Source organism: Salvelinus alpinus, chromosome 6 (assembly GCF_045679555.1).
Source record: "Salvelinus alpinus chromosome 6, SLU_Salpinus.1, whole genome shotgun sequence".
NCBI classification, from domain to species: Eukaryota; Metazoa; Chordata; class Actinopteri; order Salmoniformes; family Salmonidae; genus Salvelinus; species Salvelinus alpinus.
In genome coordinates, this window is record NC_092091.1 from 70,489,717 (window position 1) to 70,505,785 (window position 16,069).

The following is a 16,069-nucleotide window of genomic DNA, read 5'->3' on the forward strand; positions in this document are numbered from 1 at the left end:
CAGGGGTACATTCGGTCCACCACTTCACCAGCCTCCTCGAGTTTATTTTTTGTGAAGGAGGAGGGAGGTCTGCGCCCGTGTATTGACTATCGGGGTCTGAATCAGATCACTGTGAGGTATAGCTACCCGCTACCGCTCATAGGCACAGCGATAGAGTCAATGCACGGGGCGCGCTTCTTCACTAAACTAGATCTCAGGAGTGCTTACAACCTGGTGCGTATCCGAGAGGGAGACGAGTGGAAGACGGCTTTTAGTACCACCTCAGGGCACTATGAGTACCTCGTCATGACGTACGGGTTTATGAATTCGCCATCAGTCTTCCAAGCCTTTGTAGGTGAGATTTTCAGGGACCTGCATGGGCAGGGTGTGGTGGTGTATATTGATGACATTTTGATATACTCTGCTACACGTGCCGAGCATGTGCGCATGGTGCTTGGTCGCCTGATGGAGCATGACCTGTACATCAAGGCTGAGAAGTGATTGTTCTTCCAACAGTCTGTCTCCTTCCTAGGGTATCGCATTTCCACCTCAGGGGTGGAGATGGAGAGTGACCGCATTTCAGCCGTGCATAATTGGCCGACTCCCAACACGGTAAAGGAGGTGCAGCGATTCTTAGGGTTTGCCAACTACTACCGGGGGATTATCCGAGGTTTTGGTCAGGTAGCAGCTCCCATTACGTCACTGCTGAAGGGGGTTCGGTGCGCTTGCAGTGGTCAGCTGAGGTGGACAGGGCTTTTGGTCACCTGAGGTCTCTGTTTACCTCGGCTCCTGTTTACCTCGGCTCCCAAAACTATGATGTCGGGAACCGGGGGCTGTTGGCTGTCGTCAAGGCCTTGAAGGCGTGGAGACACTGGCTTGAGGGGGCTAGACACCCTTTTCTCATCTGGACTGACCACCGCAATCTGGAGTACATCCGGGCGGAGAGGAGACTGAACCCTCGCCAGGCAAGGTGGGCCATGTTTCTCACCCGTTTTGTGTTTACCATTTCTTACAGACCAGGCTCCCAGAACGTTAAGGTAGACGCATTGTCCCGGCTGTATGACACAGAGGAGCGGCCCATGGATCCCCCTCCCGTACTCCCCGCCTCTTGCCTGGTGGCGCCGGGAGTGTGGGAGCTGGACGCAGACATTGAGCGAGTGTCACGTGCAGAGCCCGCTCCCCTCCAGTGTCCAGCTGGGCGTCTGAACGTTCCGTCTGCTGTCCGCAACCGGCTGATCTATTGGGCCCACACGTCACCCTCCTCTGGTCATCCTGGGATCGGTCGAACGGTGCGCTGTCTTAGTGGGAAGTACTGGTTGCCCACTTTGGCTAAGGATGTGAGGGTTTATGTTTCCTCCTGCTCGGTGTGCGCCCAGTGTAAGTCTCCTAGGCACTTGCCCAGAGGTAAGTTACAACCCTTACCCGTACCACAACGGCCGTGGTCGCACCTGCCGGTAGATTTCCTGACCGATCTTCCTCCTTCACAGGGTAACACCACGATCCTGGTCGTTGTGGATTGTTTTTCTAAGTCCTGTCGTCTCCTTCCTTTGCCCGGTCTCCCTATGGCCCTACAGACTGCAGAGGCCCTGTTTACACACGTCTTCCGGCACAACGGGGTGCCTGAGGATATAGTGTCTGTTCGGGGTCCCCAGTTCACTTTGAGGGTCTGGAGGGCGTTCATGGAACGTCTGGGGGTCTCGGTCAGCCTTACCTCAGGTTTTCACCCCGAGAGTAACGGGCCGGTGGAGACAGTTAACCAGGATGTGGGTAGGTTTCTGAGGTCTTATTGCCAGGACTGGCCGGGGGAGTGGGCAGCGTTCGTGCCCTGGGCAGAGATGGCCCAGAACCCGCTCCGCCACTCCTCCACTGGCCTCTCTCCCTTCCAGTGTGTATTGGGGTATCAGCTGGTTCTGGCTCCTTGGCATCAGAGTCAGACCGAGGCTCCTGCGGTGGATGACTGGTTCCGGGGCGCGGAGGAAACATGGGACGCCGCCCATGTCCACCTTCAGCGCACCGTGCTGCGCCAGAAAGTTGGTGCAGACCGTCACCGCAGTGAGGCCCCGGTGTTCGCACCGGGTCTGGCTCTCGACCAGACCAAACCTGCCCCTCCGCCTGCCCTGGTGGAAGCTGGGTCCGCAGTTTGTGGGGCCATTTAAAGTCCTGAGGAGAGTGAACGAGGTTTGTTACAGGTTACAGCTTCCCCCCGATTACCGCATTAACCCCTCGTTCCATGTGTCTCTCCTCAGGCCGGTGGTGGCTGGTCCGCTCCAGGAGTCTGAGGTGCGGGAGGTTCCTCCGCCCCCTCTGGACATTGAGGGGACCCCGGCGTACTCCGTTCGTTCCATACTGGATTTGAGACGTTGGGCGAGGGGCCTTCAGTACCTCGTGGACTGGGAGGGGTATGGTCCTGTGGAGGACGTGTTGGATCCTTCTATGCTGTGAGAGTTCCACCGTCTCCATCCGGATCGCCCTGCCCCTCGCCCTCCGGGTCGTCCCCGAGGTTGGTGTCGATGCGCAGCTGGAGCCGCGCGTCAGGGGGGGGGTACTGTCACGACTTCCGCCGAAGTTGGTCCCTCTCCTTGTTCGGGCGGTGTTCGGCGGTCGACGTCACCGACCTTCGAGCCATCGCTGATCCATTTTTAATTTTCCATTGGTTTTGTCTTGTCTTCCATCACACCTGGTTTCAATTCCATAATTTACATGTTGTGTATTTAAGCCTCTGTTTCCCCTCATGTCTTTGTCTGTGATTGTTTGTTGTATGTTTTGTGCAAGTCATGTTCTGGTGTCATGTTCTGGTGTGCGACGTGTTTTGTACCCTTTAATATTATTTTTGTATATATTGGTTTTCTGAGTTTTTTTAGCATTTATTAAACTACTCCGTGTATACCAAGTTCACTCTCCTGCGCCTAACTTCCCTGCCACCAGCACGCACTCATTACACTAGCTTAAACTGATGGATTTTGATGGGGATTTTTGTTTATGCTAATTCGATTTATGCAGGGGCGCAGACATAGACATGAGGGGGGGTTAAACTGGTTGGAACAAGGGGAGAGAGTACATCCCAAAAACTGTCAGCCAAGTTCTCCAAAAAGTTGTATTATACCCAGTGGCGATCCATCATTCAGGGCATGTTTTGAGCCCCACAGGGCATGTTTTGAGCCCCACTGGGCATGTTTTGAGCCCCACTGGGCATGTTGGTGTGTGGTCCCAAATCTCGGTTTTTGGTTCTTTTCCAAGCTTAAAATGATAAACATTCAACATTGGCGATGCAGTCAACGCAGCATGATTTCTGCCGTGCTAAAAACAACTTTCAACTCAGAACTGGGAAATCTGACTTCATTGAGTTCAAGACAACTGGGAACTCAGGAAAAAACTAGTTCCGACTGGGAAAATACATTTTGAATGGTCATCCAAGTCGGGAACTCGGGTCTCTTTCTAGAGCTACGACCTGAAGATCACTGAGGTCATTATGATTCAACCTTGTTTTTTTTCAGAGTTCCCAGTTGTCTTGAAAGCACCGTAAATCCAGAGAATGCCAGACTTTGACATCGTTTGAAGACAAAATTTGCCCACGAAAGACAGCCGCACCACCTTCCTGTTCAAGTGAGCACAGCACAAGGTGAGTCCAAAAATGTATTGTATGCTGCTGCATACATGATGCAATATGCCAGAGAGAGATGTATACTGTAGCTAAGAAAGTAATACTAAGTGTTTGTTGTGTAGTAAGCTGTTAGAAGCCCATGTGCCTCACCCTAATAATTTGGTCTCTTTAGCCCTCTTAATTTCGCCTACTGTTCTGACTTGGTGGTGCACATTAGCCGCTAATCTGTTTCAGAGAAATGTATTCATCAAATATTGTAAAAGCTTTCATTGTCTGCTTATATGCACCCTTTATTTATCTTACTGTTCTGACTTGGTGTACAGGTAGAACACTGTAAGAACGGCCCATGTTCTGAATTCTGTCGCTGTACATTTAAAAGTGCTGAACAAAAAGTTATTGACTACGTCCATCCTAGCTCACTCATTAATGTCTTAATCAAAATGATCTGATTGCCTCTTATTTGCTTGTTGTCCCCTTATGCCATAGTTTGTACATCTCAATTGTCAGTAGAAACCACATTAGTTTAAGCAAGTCAGCCATATCAGCTATGTTTTTTTAAAGGCAGCAAATGATGCTGAATGAACTGTTTCCCTGCCAGACAAGGCTCCGTTGATAGGCAGGTGTAGCAGTGGCAAGGTGTTGGGACTCTGCTGCTGGGACATCTTTATGTAGGCCCTAATGGTTTTTGGGCACTGTTTGTCACCGTTATAGTGCAATGAATGTATTGTTTAGTGTTGTGTTGTGTAGTGGCTTTGCTGGCATGCATCCCCAAAATTTTCTCTGGGTTTGCCCCACCGATTACCACAATCCATCTGTGTGTGGAAGTGTATATGGAGTAGCGCTGTCCCCCAAAACTGTTAGACCGAGAGTCGTCTGTTCCAATCAATTGGTTGGAATTTTAAAACGTGTATTTTTCCAAAATACAGTGCCATCGGAAAGTATTCAAACCAGTTAGATTTTTCCACATTTTGTTAGATTACAGACCGAGGCTCCTGCGGTGGATGACTGGTTCCGGGGCGCGGAGGAAACATGGGACGCCGCCCATGTCCACCTTCAGCGCACCGTGCTGCGCCAGAAAGTTGGTGCAGACCGTCACCGCAGTGAGGCCCCGGTGTTCGCACCGGGTCTGGCTCTCGACCAGACCAAACCTGCCCCTCCGCCTGCCCTGGTGGAAGCTGGGTCCGCAGTTTGTGGGGCCATTTAAAGTCCTGAGGAGAGTGAACGAGGTTTGTTACAGGTTACAGCTTCCCCCCGATTACCGCATTAACCCCTCGTTCCATGTGTCTCTCCTCAGGCCGGTGGTGGCTGGTCCGCTCCAGGAGTCTGAGGTGCGGGAGGTTCCTCCGCCCCCTCTGGACATTGAGGGGACCCCGGCGTACTCCGTTCGTTCCATACTGGATTTGAGACGTTGGGCGAGGGGCCTTCAGTACCTCGTGGACTGGGAGGGGTATGGTCCTGTGGAGGACGTGTTGGATCCTTCTATGCTGTGAGAGTTCCACCGTCTCCATCCGGATCGCCCTGCCCCTCGCCCTCCGGGTCGTCCCCGAGGTTGGTGTCGATGCGCAGCTGGAGCCGCGCGTCAGGGGGGGGGTACTGTCACGACTTCCGCCGAAGTTGGTCCCTCTCCTTGTTCGGGCGGTGTTCGGCGGTCGACGTCACCGACCTTCGAGCCATCGCTGATCCATTTTTAATTTTCCATTGGTTTTGTCTTGTCTTCCATCACACCTGGTTTCAATTCCATAATTTACATGTTGTGTATTTAAGCCTCTGTTTCCCCTCATGTCTTTGTCTGTGATTGTTTGTTGTATGTTTTGTGCAAGTCATGTTCTGGTGTCATGTTCTGGTGTGCGACGTGTTTTGTACCCTTTAATATTATTTTTGTATATATTGGTTTTCTGAGTTTTTTTAGCATTTATTAAACTACTCCGTTTATACCAAGTTCACTCTCCTGCGCCTAACTTCCCTGCCACCAGCACGCACTCATTACACTAGCTTAAACTGATGGATTTTGATGGGGATTTTTGTTTATGCTAATTCGATTTATGCAGGGGCGCAGACATAGACATGAGGGGGGGTTAAACTGGTTGGAACAAGGGGAGAGAGTACATCCCAAAAACTGTCAGCCAAGTTCTCCAAAAAGTTGTATTATACCCAGTGGCGATCCATCATTCAGGGCATGTTTTGAGCCCCACAGGGCATGTTTTGAGCCCCACTGGGCATGTTTTGAGCCCCACTGGGCATGTTGGTGTGTGGTCCCAAATCTCGGTTTTTGGTTCTTTTCCAAGCTTAAAATGATAAACATTCAACATTGGCGATGCAGTCAACGCAGCATGATTTCTGCCGTGCTAAAAACAACTTTCAACTCAGAACTGGGAAATCTGACTTCATTGAGTTCAAGACAACTGGGAACTCAGGAAAAAACTAGTTCCGACTGGGAAAATACATTTTGAATGGTCATCCAAGTCGGGAACTCGGGTCTCTTTCTAGAGCTACGACCTGAAGATCACTGAGGTCATTATGATTCAACCTTGTTTTTTTTCAGAGTTCCCAGTTGTCTTGAAAGCACCGTAAATCCAGAGAATGCCAGACTTTGACATCGTTTGAAGACAAAATTTGCCCACGAAAGACAGCCGCACCACCTTCCTGTTCAAGTGAGCACAGCACAAGGTGAGTCCAAAAATGTATTGTATGCTGCTGCATACATGATGCAATATGCCAGAGAGAGATGTATACTGTAGCTAAGAAAGTAATACTAAGTGTTTGTTGTGTAGTAAGCTGTTAGAAGCCCATGTGCCTCACCCTAATAATTTGGTCTCTTTAGCCCTCTTAATTTCGCCTACTGTTCTGACTTGGTGGTGCACATTAGCCGCTAATCTGTTTCAGAGAAATGTATTCATCAAATATTGTAAAAGCTTTCATTGTCTGCTTATATGCACCCTTTATTTATCTTACTGTTCTGACTTGGTGTACAGGTAGAACACTGTAAGAACGGCCCATGTTCTGAATTCTGTCGCTGTACATTTAAAAGTGCTGAACAAAAAGTTATTGACTACGTCCATCCTAGCTCACTCATTAATGTCTTAATCAAAATGATCTGATTGCCTCTTATTTGCTTGTTGTCCCCTTATGCCATAGTTTGTACATCTCAATTGTCAGTAGAAACCACATTAGTTTAAGCAAGTCAGCCATATCAGCTATGTTTTTTTAAAGGCAGCAAATGATGCTGAATGAACTGTTTCCCTGCCAGACAAGGCTCCGTTGATAGGCAGGTGTAGCAGTGGCAAGGTGTTGGGACTCTGCTGCTGGGACATCTTTATGTAGGCCCTAATGGTTTGTGGGCACTGTTTGTCACCGTTATAGTGCAATGAATGTATTGTTTAGTGTTGTGTTGTGTAGTGGCTTTGCTGGCATGCATCCCCAAAATTTTCTCTGGGTTTGCCCCACCGATTACCACAATCCATCTGTGTGTGGAAGTGTATATGGAGTAGCGCTGTCCCCCAAAACTGTTAGACCGAGAGTCGTCTGTTCCAATCAATTGGTTGGAATTTTAAAACGTGTATTTTTCCAAAATACAGTGCCATCGGAAAGTATTCAAACCAGTTAGATTTTTCCACATTTTGTTAGATTACAGACCGAGGCTCCTGCGGTGGATGACTGGTTCCGGGGCGCGGAGGAAACATGGGACGCCGCCCATGTCCACCTTCAGCGCACCGTGCTGCGCCAGAAAGTTGGTGCAGACCGTCACCGCAGTGAGGCCCCGGTGTTCGCACCGGGTCTGGCTCTCGACCAGACCAAACCTGCCCCTCCGCCTGCCCTGGTGGAAGCTGGGTCCGCAGTTTGTGGGGCCATTTAAAGTCCTGAGGAGAGTGAACGAGGTTTGTTACAGGTTACAGCTTCCCCCCGATTACCGCATTAACCCCTCGTTCCATGTGTCTCTCCTCAGGCCGGTGGTGGCTGGTCCGCTCCAGGAGTCTGAGGTGCGGGAGGTTCCTCCGCCCCCTCTGGACATTGAGGGGACCCCGGCGTACTCCGTTCGTTCCATACTGGATTTGAGACGTTGGGCGAGGGGCCTTCAGTACCTCGTGGACTGGGAGGGGTATGGTCCTGTGGAGGACGTGTTGGATCCTTCTATGCTGTGAGAGTTCCACCGTCTCCATCCGGATCGCCCTGCCCCTCGCCCTCCGGGTCGTCCCCGAGGTTGGTGTCGATGCGCAGCTGGAGCCGCGCGTCAGGGGGGGGTACTGTCACGACTTCCGCCGAAGTTGGTCCCTCTCCTTGTTCGGGCGGTGTTCGGCGGTCGACGTCACCGACCTTCGAGCCATCGCTGATCCATTTTTAATTTTCCATTGGTTTTGTCTTGTCTTCCATCACACCTGGTTTCAATTCCATAATTTACATGTTGTGTATTTAAGCCTCTGTTTCCCCTCATGTCTTTGTCTGTGATTGTTTGTTGTATGTTTTGTGCAAGTCATGTTCTGGTGTCATGTTCTGGTGTGCGACGTGTTTTGTACCCTTTAATATTATTTTTGTATATATTGGTTTTCTGAGTTTTTTTAGCATTTATTAAACTACTCCGTTTATACCAAGTTCACTCTCCTGCGCCTAACTTCCCTGCCACCAGCACGCACTCATTACACTAGCTTAAACTGATGGATTTTGATGGGGATTTTTGTTTATGCTAATTCGATTTATGCAGGGGCGCAGACATAGACATGAGGGGGGGTTAAACTGGTTGGAACAAGGGGAGAGAGTACATCCCAAAAACTGTCAGCCAAGTTCTCCAAAAAGTTGTATTATACCCAGTGGCGATCCATCATTCAGGGCATGTTTTGAGCCCCACAGGGCATGTTTTGAGCCCCACTGGGCATGTTTTGAGCCCCACTGGGCATGTTGGTGTGTGGTCCCAAATCTCGGTTTTTGGTTCTTTTCCAAGCTTAAAATGATAAACATTCAACATTGGCGATGCAGTCAACGCAGCATGATTTCTGCCGTGCTAAAAACAACTTTCAACTCAGAACTGGGAAATCTGACTTCATTGAGTTCAAGACAACTGGGAACTCAGGAAAAAACTAGTTCCGACTGGGAAAATACATTTTGAATGGTCATCCAAGTCGGGAACTCGGGTCTCTTTCTAGAGCTACGACCTGAAGATCACTGAGGTCATTATGATTCAACCTTGTTTTTTTTCAGAGTTCCCAGTTGTCTTGAAAGCACCGTAAATCCAGAGAATGCCAGACTTTGACATCGTTTGAAGACAAAATTTGCCCACGAAAGACAGCCGCACCACCTTCCTGTTCAAGTGAGCACAGCACAAGGTGAGTCCAAAAATGTATTGTATGCTGCTGCATACATGATGCAATATGCCAGAGAGAGATGTATACTGTAGCTAAGAAAGTAATACTAAGTGTTTGTTGTGTAGTAAGCTGTTAGAAGCCCATGTGCCTCACCCTAATAATTTGGTCTCTTTAGCCCTCTTAATTTCGCCTACTGTTCTGACTTGGTGGTGCACATTAGCCGCTAATCTGTTTCAGAGAAATGTATTCATCAAATATTGTAAAAGCTTTCATTGTCTGCTTATATGCACCCTTTATTTATCTTACTGTTCTGACTTGGTGTACAGGTAGAACACTGTAAGAACGGCCCATGTTCTGAATTCTGTCGCTGTACATTTAAAAGTGCTGAACAAAAAGTTATTGACTACGTCCATCCTAGCTCACTCATTAATGTCTTAATCAAAATGATCTGATTGCCTCTTATTTGCTTGTTGTCCCCTTATGCCATAGTTTGTACATCTCAATTGTCAGTAGAAACCACATTAGTTTAAGCAAGTCAGCCATATCAGCTATGTTTTTTTAAAGGCAGCAAATGATGCTGAATGAACTGTTTCCCTGCCAGACAAGGCTCCGTTGATAGGCAGGTGTAGCAGTGGCAAGGTGTTGGGACTCTGCTGCTGGGACATCTTTATGTAGGCCCTAATGGTTTGTGGGCACTGTTTGTCACCGTTATAGTGCAATGAATGTATTGTTTAGTGTTGTGTTGTGTAGTGGCTTTGCTGGCATGCATCCCCAAAATTTTCTCTGGGTTTGCCCCACCGATTACCACAATCCATCTGTGTGTGGAAGTGTATATGGAGTAGCGCTGTCCCCCAAAACTGTTAGACCGAGAGTCGTCTGTTCCAATCAATTGGTTGGAATTTTAAAACGTGTATTTTTCCAAAATACAGTGCCATCGGAAAGTATTCAAACCAGTTAGATTTTTCCACATTTTGTTAGATTACAGCCTTATTCTAAAATGGATTAAATAAAATTAAAATTCAGTTGACAGTGCATGTCAGTGCAAAAACCAAGCCATGAGGTCAAAGGAATTGTCCGTAGAGCTCCGAGACAGGAATGTGTTGAGGCACAGATCTGGGAAAGGCTACCAAAATATTTCTGCAGCATTGAAGGTCCCCAAGAACACAGTGGCCTCCATCATTCATAAATCAAATCACATCAAATTTTTGTTGTCACATGCGCCCGAATACAACAGGTTTCCGCTGATCACTGCTTCTCGCCAAGAGCTGTCTGACCACATAGTTTAAATCCTAAGCAGCTGGACCCCAGGATTACCACAGCTACATCCGATCCAACCCACAAGATCTCCTCCGAGCCCACTATACCCTCTGTTCCTGAACCACTATCCATGAGTCCTGAATTTTTGGGATGTGCACTGCACAAGCCAGAAGCCCCGAACAGGACTCCTTTTCCAAACACAAAGTTCCGATCCCCACCTTATCCCATCACTCCTCCATGATGGAATCACCATGCCTCCAACTTCAGGGGAAACCCGCTCCTCCAGCACTTGCAGTCAACCACGTACCTCCACCAAGAGCATCTGCTCTTCAGCGCCCTATGGACAACCTCGCCGCTACACCAAGAGCACTCGTTCTCCAGCTCATTTACCCAACCGTGGGACAGAAAATGTTTGCTAACACACTCACAACTCTGGGCCTCCCATCCTATTCTAACCCTCTCTCGCCGGCTTTGTATTCATGTTAGCTGATAAAATTGCTGATCTGATGCACATTCAAATGGCATAAAAAAGCAACACTGCAAAGCTCTCCCTGTCCTCTGCCATGCCCTGATTTTATTACTGCGGATGATATCTGGAAATGTGCATTACTGAGACATGGTTAAGAAAGACTGTTCTGAACACTGATAACCTTTCTGGATATAACCTTTTTCCGCAAGACATCTTCCAGTGGTGGTGGAGTGGCAATTTTTACCAAGGAACACCTTCAGTGCTCGGTTGTCTAACAATTGGTTTTGCTGGTTTTCAGCATTAAGCTTTCAAATAGCTCTTTGTTGATTGTTGCTGGTTGTTATTGTCCACCATCAGCACCGGCCTGTAACCTACTTGCCCTAAGCTCTCTCCTGGGCCCTTACAGTAAGTATGAATTTGTCCTGATAGGTGACCTAAACTGGGACATGATTAAACCACCGGACCAAGTCTTAAAACAATGGGACTCACTAAATCTCTCTCAGATCATTACCAACCCCAAACACCCAGAAAAGGCCCCTCTCCTTGATGTTATCCTCACAAATAATCCTGACAGGTATTGTAGTGGAAGTTCAACTCAGGGACACTCGAAGTCAATATTAAATGAATAATCCTTCATTACCAGCGCGCTGGAGAGGTTCCAACCAACTGAATGCACCAAGTACAATGGTCAATTAGGAGCTCTCTCTTCTGGGGCAGTCCCGTTATCCCTTATATTCTGGTTACAGACATGTTACATAGTTTATAGAGTTGGTTCCGACATGTGTCTGGCACAGTCTCCTATCTTAACTGAATGAACATATTCTGGGCGATCTGCCAGGTGGTCCTAAGGAGGGGTCATGTCGCCCCCCCTCATATCTTTACCAAGCACAGGCAGGAACCAAGGATTATTTATGACACTAAAACAAGATGAACATTTTCAAGGCTGTCTCTTCATATTATAAAAATGTCCATCACAGTATCATACTGGTGCTTTCTGTAATAACCTTAGTGATCACTGTTTCACGGCTGGTCAGTTAAATGACTTGTCCGTATTTGTCATAGACGCTTGGAAGGCAGCCACAGTGCGTCCTTTATTTAAAGTGGGAGCTCATGCTGATCCTAACTGTTATAAAAAGTGTTGGAAACACTTGTAGTATTCTCTCTGGTATGCAATCTGGTGTCCGCTCAGGTTATGGATGTGTCACTGATTACCATCTCTGAGGGTTTAGAGCTTGAGGTAGTCACCTCATACAAGTACTTGGGAGTATGGCTAGACGGTACACTGTCCTTCTCTCAGCACATATCCAAGCTGCAGGCTAAGGTTAAATCTAGACTCGGTTTCCTCTATTGTAATCGCTTCTTTCACCCCAACTGCCAAACTAACCCTGATTCAGATGACCATCCTACCCATGCTAGATTACAGAGACATCATTTATAGATTAGTAGGTAAGGGTGTTCTCAAGCCGCTAGATATTCTTTACCATTCGGCCATCAGATTTGCCACCAATGCACCTTATAGGACAAATCACTGCACTCTACACTTCTCTGTAAACTGGTCATCTCTGTATACCCAGCGCAAGACACACTGGTTGATGGTTATTTATAAAAGCCTCTTAGGCCTCACTCACCTCTATCTGAGATACCTACTGCAACCCTCATCCTTCACATACAACACCTGTTCTGCCAGTCACATTCTGTTAAAGGTCCCCAATGCACACACAGTACATCCCTGGGTCCCTCCTCTTCTCAGTTCGCTGCAGCTAGCGACTGGAACGAGCTGCAAAAAACACTCAAACTGAACAGTTTTTATCTCCATCTCTACATTCAAAGACCCAATTATGGGCACTCTTACTGACACTTGTGGCTGCTTCGCGTGATGTATTGTTATCTCTACATTTTTGTCCTTCGTGCTGTTGTCTGTGCCAAACAAGTTTGTACCTTGTTTGTGCTGCTACCATGTTGTGCTGCTGCCATGTTGTGATGCTACCATGTTGTGCTGATGTTGTGTTGCTACTGTACCATGTTGTGTTGTCATGTTGTGTTGTCTTTCTTTATGTAGTGTTGTGGTGTCTCTTTTGTCGTGATGGGTGTTGTTTTTTTAATCCTCAAAGGAGGCCTTTAGCCTCTTGGCAGGTCGTCATTTTAAATAAGAAGTTGTTCTTAATTCATTTGTCTAGTTAAATAAAGGTGAAATAATAAAAAAAATTAAGATTGAAAAAGAACAAAACAAACAACTTTGTCAACTTTGAGAAAAAGTTGTTTGTTTGCTGGGATCATTCTAACATGTCATCTATCTCTCTGTAGGTGATTGAGCTTGATGTGTCCTGTCCTTCCCCCCTGGGCCATCTGGAGTTTGTGGTGCTGGAATCAGAGCCGTACCTCCCATTATGCTTCCTCAACAATGACTGGTTCTGCTCTAAAGTTGTGGTGACCACACCAGAGGGAGACACAGTCAACTTCCCCTGTTACCACTGGATCTCAGGCTATGAGCGGCTGATGTTCAGGGAGGCCACTGGTCAGTATGTTGGTATATAGATCATTGTCTAGGTTAAGTTCTGAGTATACCTGCTGTGCATATTATACATCAGCTCGCTGAACGTAATTTGTAGTTTATTTTGAAATGTGTGTCAAAGGGGCCATTTTTATGGAATAATGGTGGATATACTTTATATGGCTTAAGATGTTGATCAATCCCCCCAAAACATGAAAATAATCACACTTTATGGCATTTTGTTAATAAGGTAAACTGATATTCAATGAGACCTGGCCAGAGGCCATAGAAGAGAGACAGAGGGAGCTGCAGAATCGGCAAAAGGTGTACCGGTGAGAGGCTGGTTCTGAGATCTTGAAACTCAATTCCTAAGATGCAGAAACAATTCAAAACAACATCAAAATGCTTTTGAATCAGCACTTTTAGAGAGCAATGAACTAAAGTGGTACCAACACGAAAGTAACTAAATGTGCACCTACTGTCTTTTAAAACACACTGTTGGGACCAAAGTTACTAAACTAAAACTGAAACAAAAATGAATCATGAAAAAACTATTTCCTAAACTGAAATAAATTATTAAGAAATCAGTTTGAAAAACTATACTGAAAGTATTATCTTTGCCTCTAAAACAAACTGACACAAAAAACATCAAATTATGTTCAGTTGTAGTTTGTTTTTCTATCAATTTAATCATGTTGACATACTGCTTTACTCATCTCATGTACAGTATATACTGTATTTTAGTCAATACAACTCCGACATTGCTCGTCCTAATATTTATATATTTCTTATTTCCATTCTTTTACTTTTAGATGTGTGTATTGTTGTGAATTGTTAGATACTACTGTACTGTTGGAGCTAGGAACACAAGCATTTCGCTACACCCGCGATAACATCTGCTAAATATGTGTATGTGACCAATAACATTTGATTTGACTACTAAGGTTAAAAAAAAGCATTGGATTGCTGTTAACATGGGCAAGTCACATTGAAATTGACTTTATCATTTAAATCTAACCTAGACTATGACCTGACCCATCACCTTATTTAAAACTGCCCCCCATTGGCAAGAAGTGAAATCCCCCAAAAACACTCAAACTATAGTCCAACAACACATAAATGTCTTCTATCCTCCCCATGCATAGGCTACTTTCTGTCCCTTACACAAAAAATAAAACCAAAATAATATAAAAATGAAATGCTTTTAATCAAATGAAAACAGAATCTAAACTAGAAAATCAAGTCTGAAAATGAATTGAAACTAAACAGGTTATTATTTCTTTGTTTAAATATAAAAAATAAAAACAAAGAACTATAATAGCCTTGTTTGGGACTGAACCCTATGTACGTACAGTTTTATCCAAGTAATATCGAAGCTCTCTTGCAAATGTTTTATGTGGAGTGACCCCACTCGCGATTGAGACTGGGCAATACACTAACACTCCCTTAAACATCTATGTACTTTTTTTTTTACAATGGTTCCATTGAAACAGATGCTCATGTCTTACTTCACTGTGGGTTATACAACAACGTTAGACAGGATGTGTTTCTTCAGCTGTCCAGTCCAAAATATTATTTTAACAGTCTAGGTGAAAATAATAAATTACGACATCTTCAAGTAACAATTATGTACAGTGAGGGAAAAAAGTATTTGATCCCCTGCTGAATTTGTGCGTTTGCCCACTGACAAATAAATTATCAGTCTATAATTTTAATGGTAGGTTTGTTTGAACAGTGAGAGGCAGAATAACAACAAAAATATCCAGAAAAATGCATGTCAAAAATGTTATAAATTGATTTGCATTTTAATGAGGGAAATAAGTATTTGACCCCTTCTCAATCAAAAAGATTTCTGGCTCCCAGGTGTCTTTCATACAGGTAACGAGCTGAGATTAGGAGCACACTCTTTAAGGGAGTGCTCCTAATCTCAGTTTCTTACCTGTATAAAAGATACCTGTCCACAGAAGCAATCAATCAATCAGATTCCAAACTCTCCACCATGGCCAAGACCAAAGAGCTCTCCAAGGATGTCAGGGACAAGATTGTAGACCTACACAAGGCTGGAATGGGCTACAAGACCATCGCCAAGCAGCTTGGTGAGAAGGTGACAACAGTTTCTGTGATTATTCGCAGATGGAAGAAACACAAAAGAACTGTCAATCTCCCTCAGCCTGGGGCTCCATGCAAGATCTCACCTCGTGGAGTTGCAATGATCATGAGAACGGTGAGGAATCAGCCCAGAACTACACAGGAGGATCTTGTCAATGATCTCAAGGCAGCTGGGACCATAGTCATCAAGAAAACAATTGGTAACACACTATGCCGTGAAGGACTGAAATCCTGCAGCGCCCGCAAGGTCCCCCTGCTCAAGAAAGCACATATACATGCCCGTCTGAAGTTTGCCAATGAACATCTGAATGATTCAGAGGACAACTGGGTGAACGTGTTGTGGTCAGATGAGACCAAAATGGAGTTCTTTGGCATCAACCCAACTTGCCATGTTTGGAGGAGGAGGAATGCTGCCTATGACCCCAAGAAACCATCCCCACCGTCAAACATGGAGGTGGAAACATTATGCTTTGGGGGTGTTTTTCTGCTAAAGGGACAGGACAACTTCACCGCATCAAAGGGACGATGGACGGGGCCATGTACCGTCAAATCTTGGGTGAAAACCTCCTTCCCTCAGCCAGGGTATTGAAAATGGGTCGTGGATGGGTATTCCAGCATGACAATGACCCAAAACACACGGCCAAGGCAACAAAGGAGTGGCTCAAGAAGAAGCACATTAAGGTCCTGGAGTGGCCTAGCCAGTCTCCAGACCTTAATCCCATAGAAAATCTGTGGAGGGAGCTGAAGGTTCGAGTTGCCAAACGTCAGCCTCGAAACCTTAATGACTTGAAGAAGATCTGCAAAGAGGAGTGGGAAAAAATCCCTCCTGAGATGTGTGCAAACCTGGTGGCCAACTACAAGAAACGTCT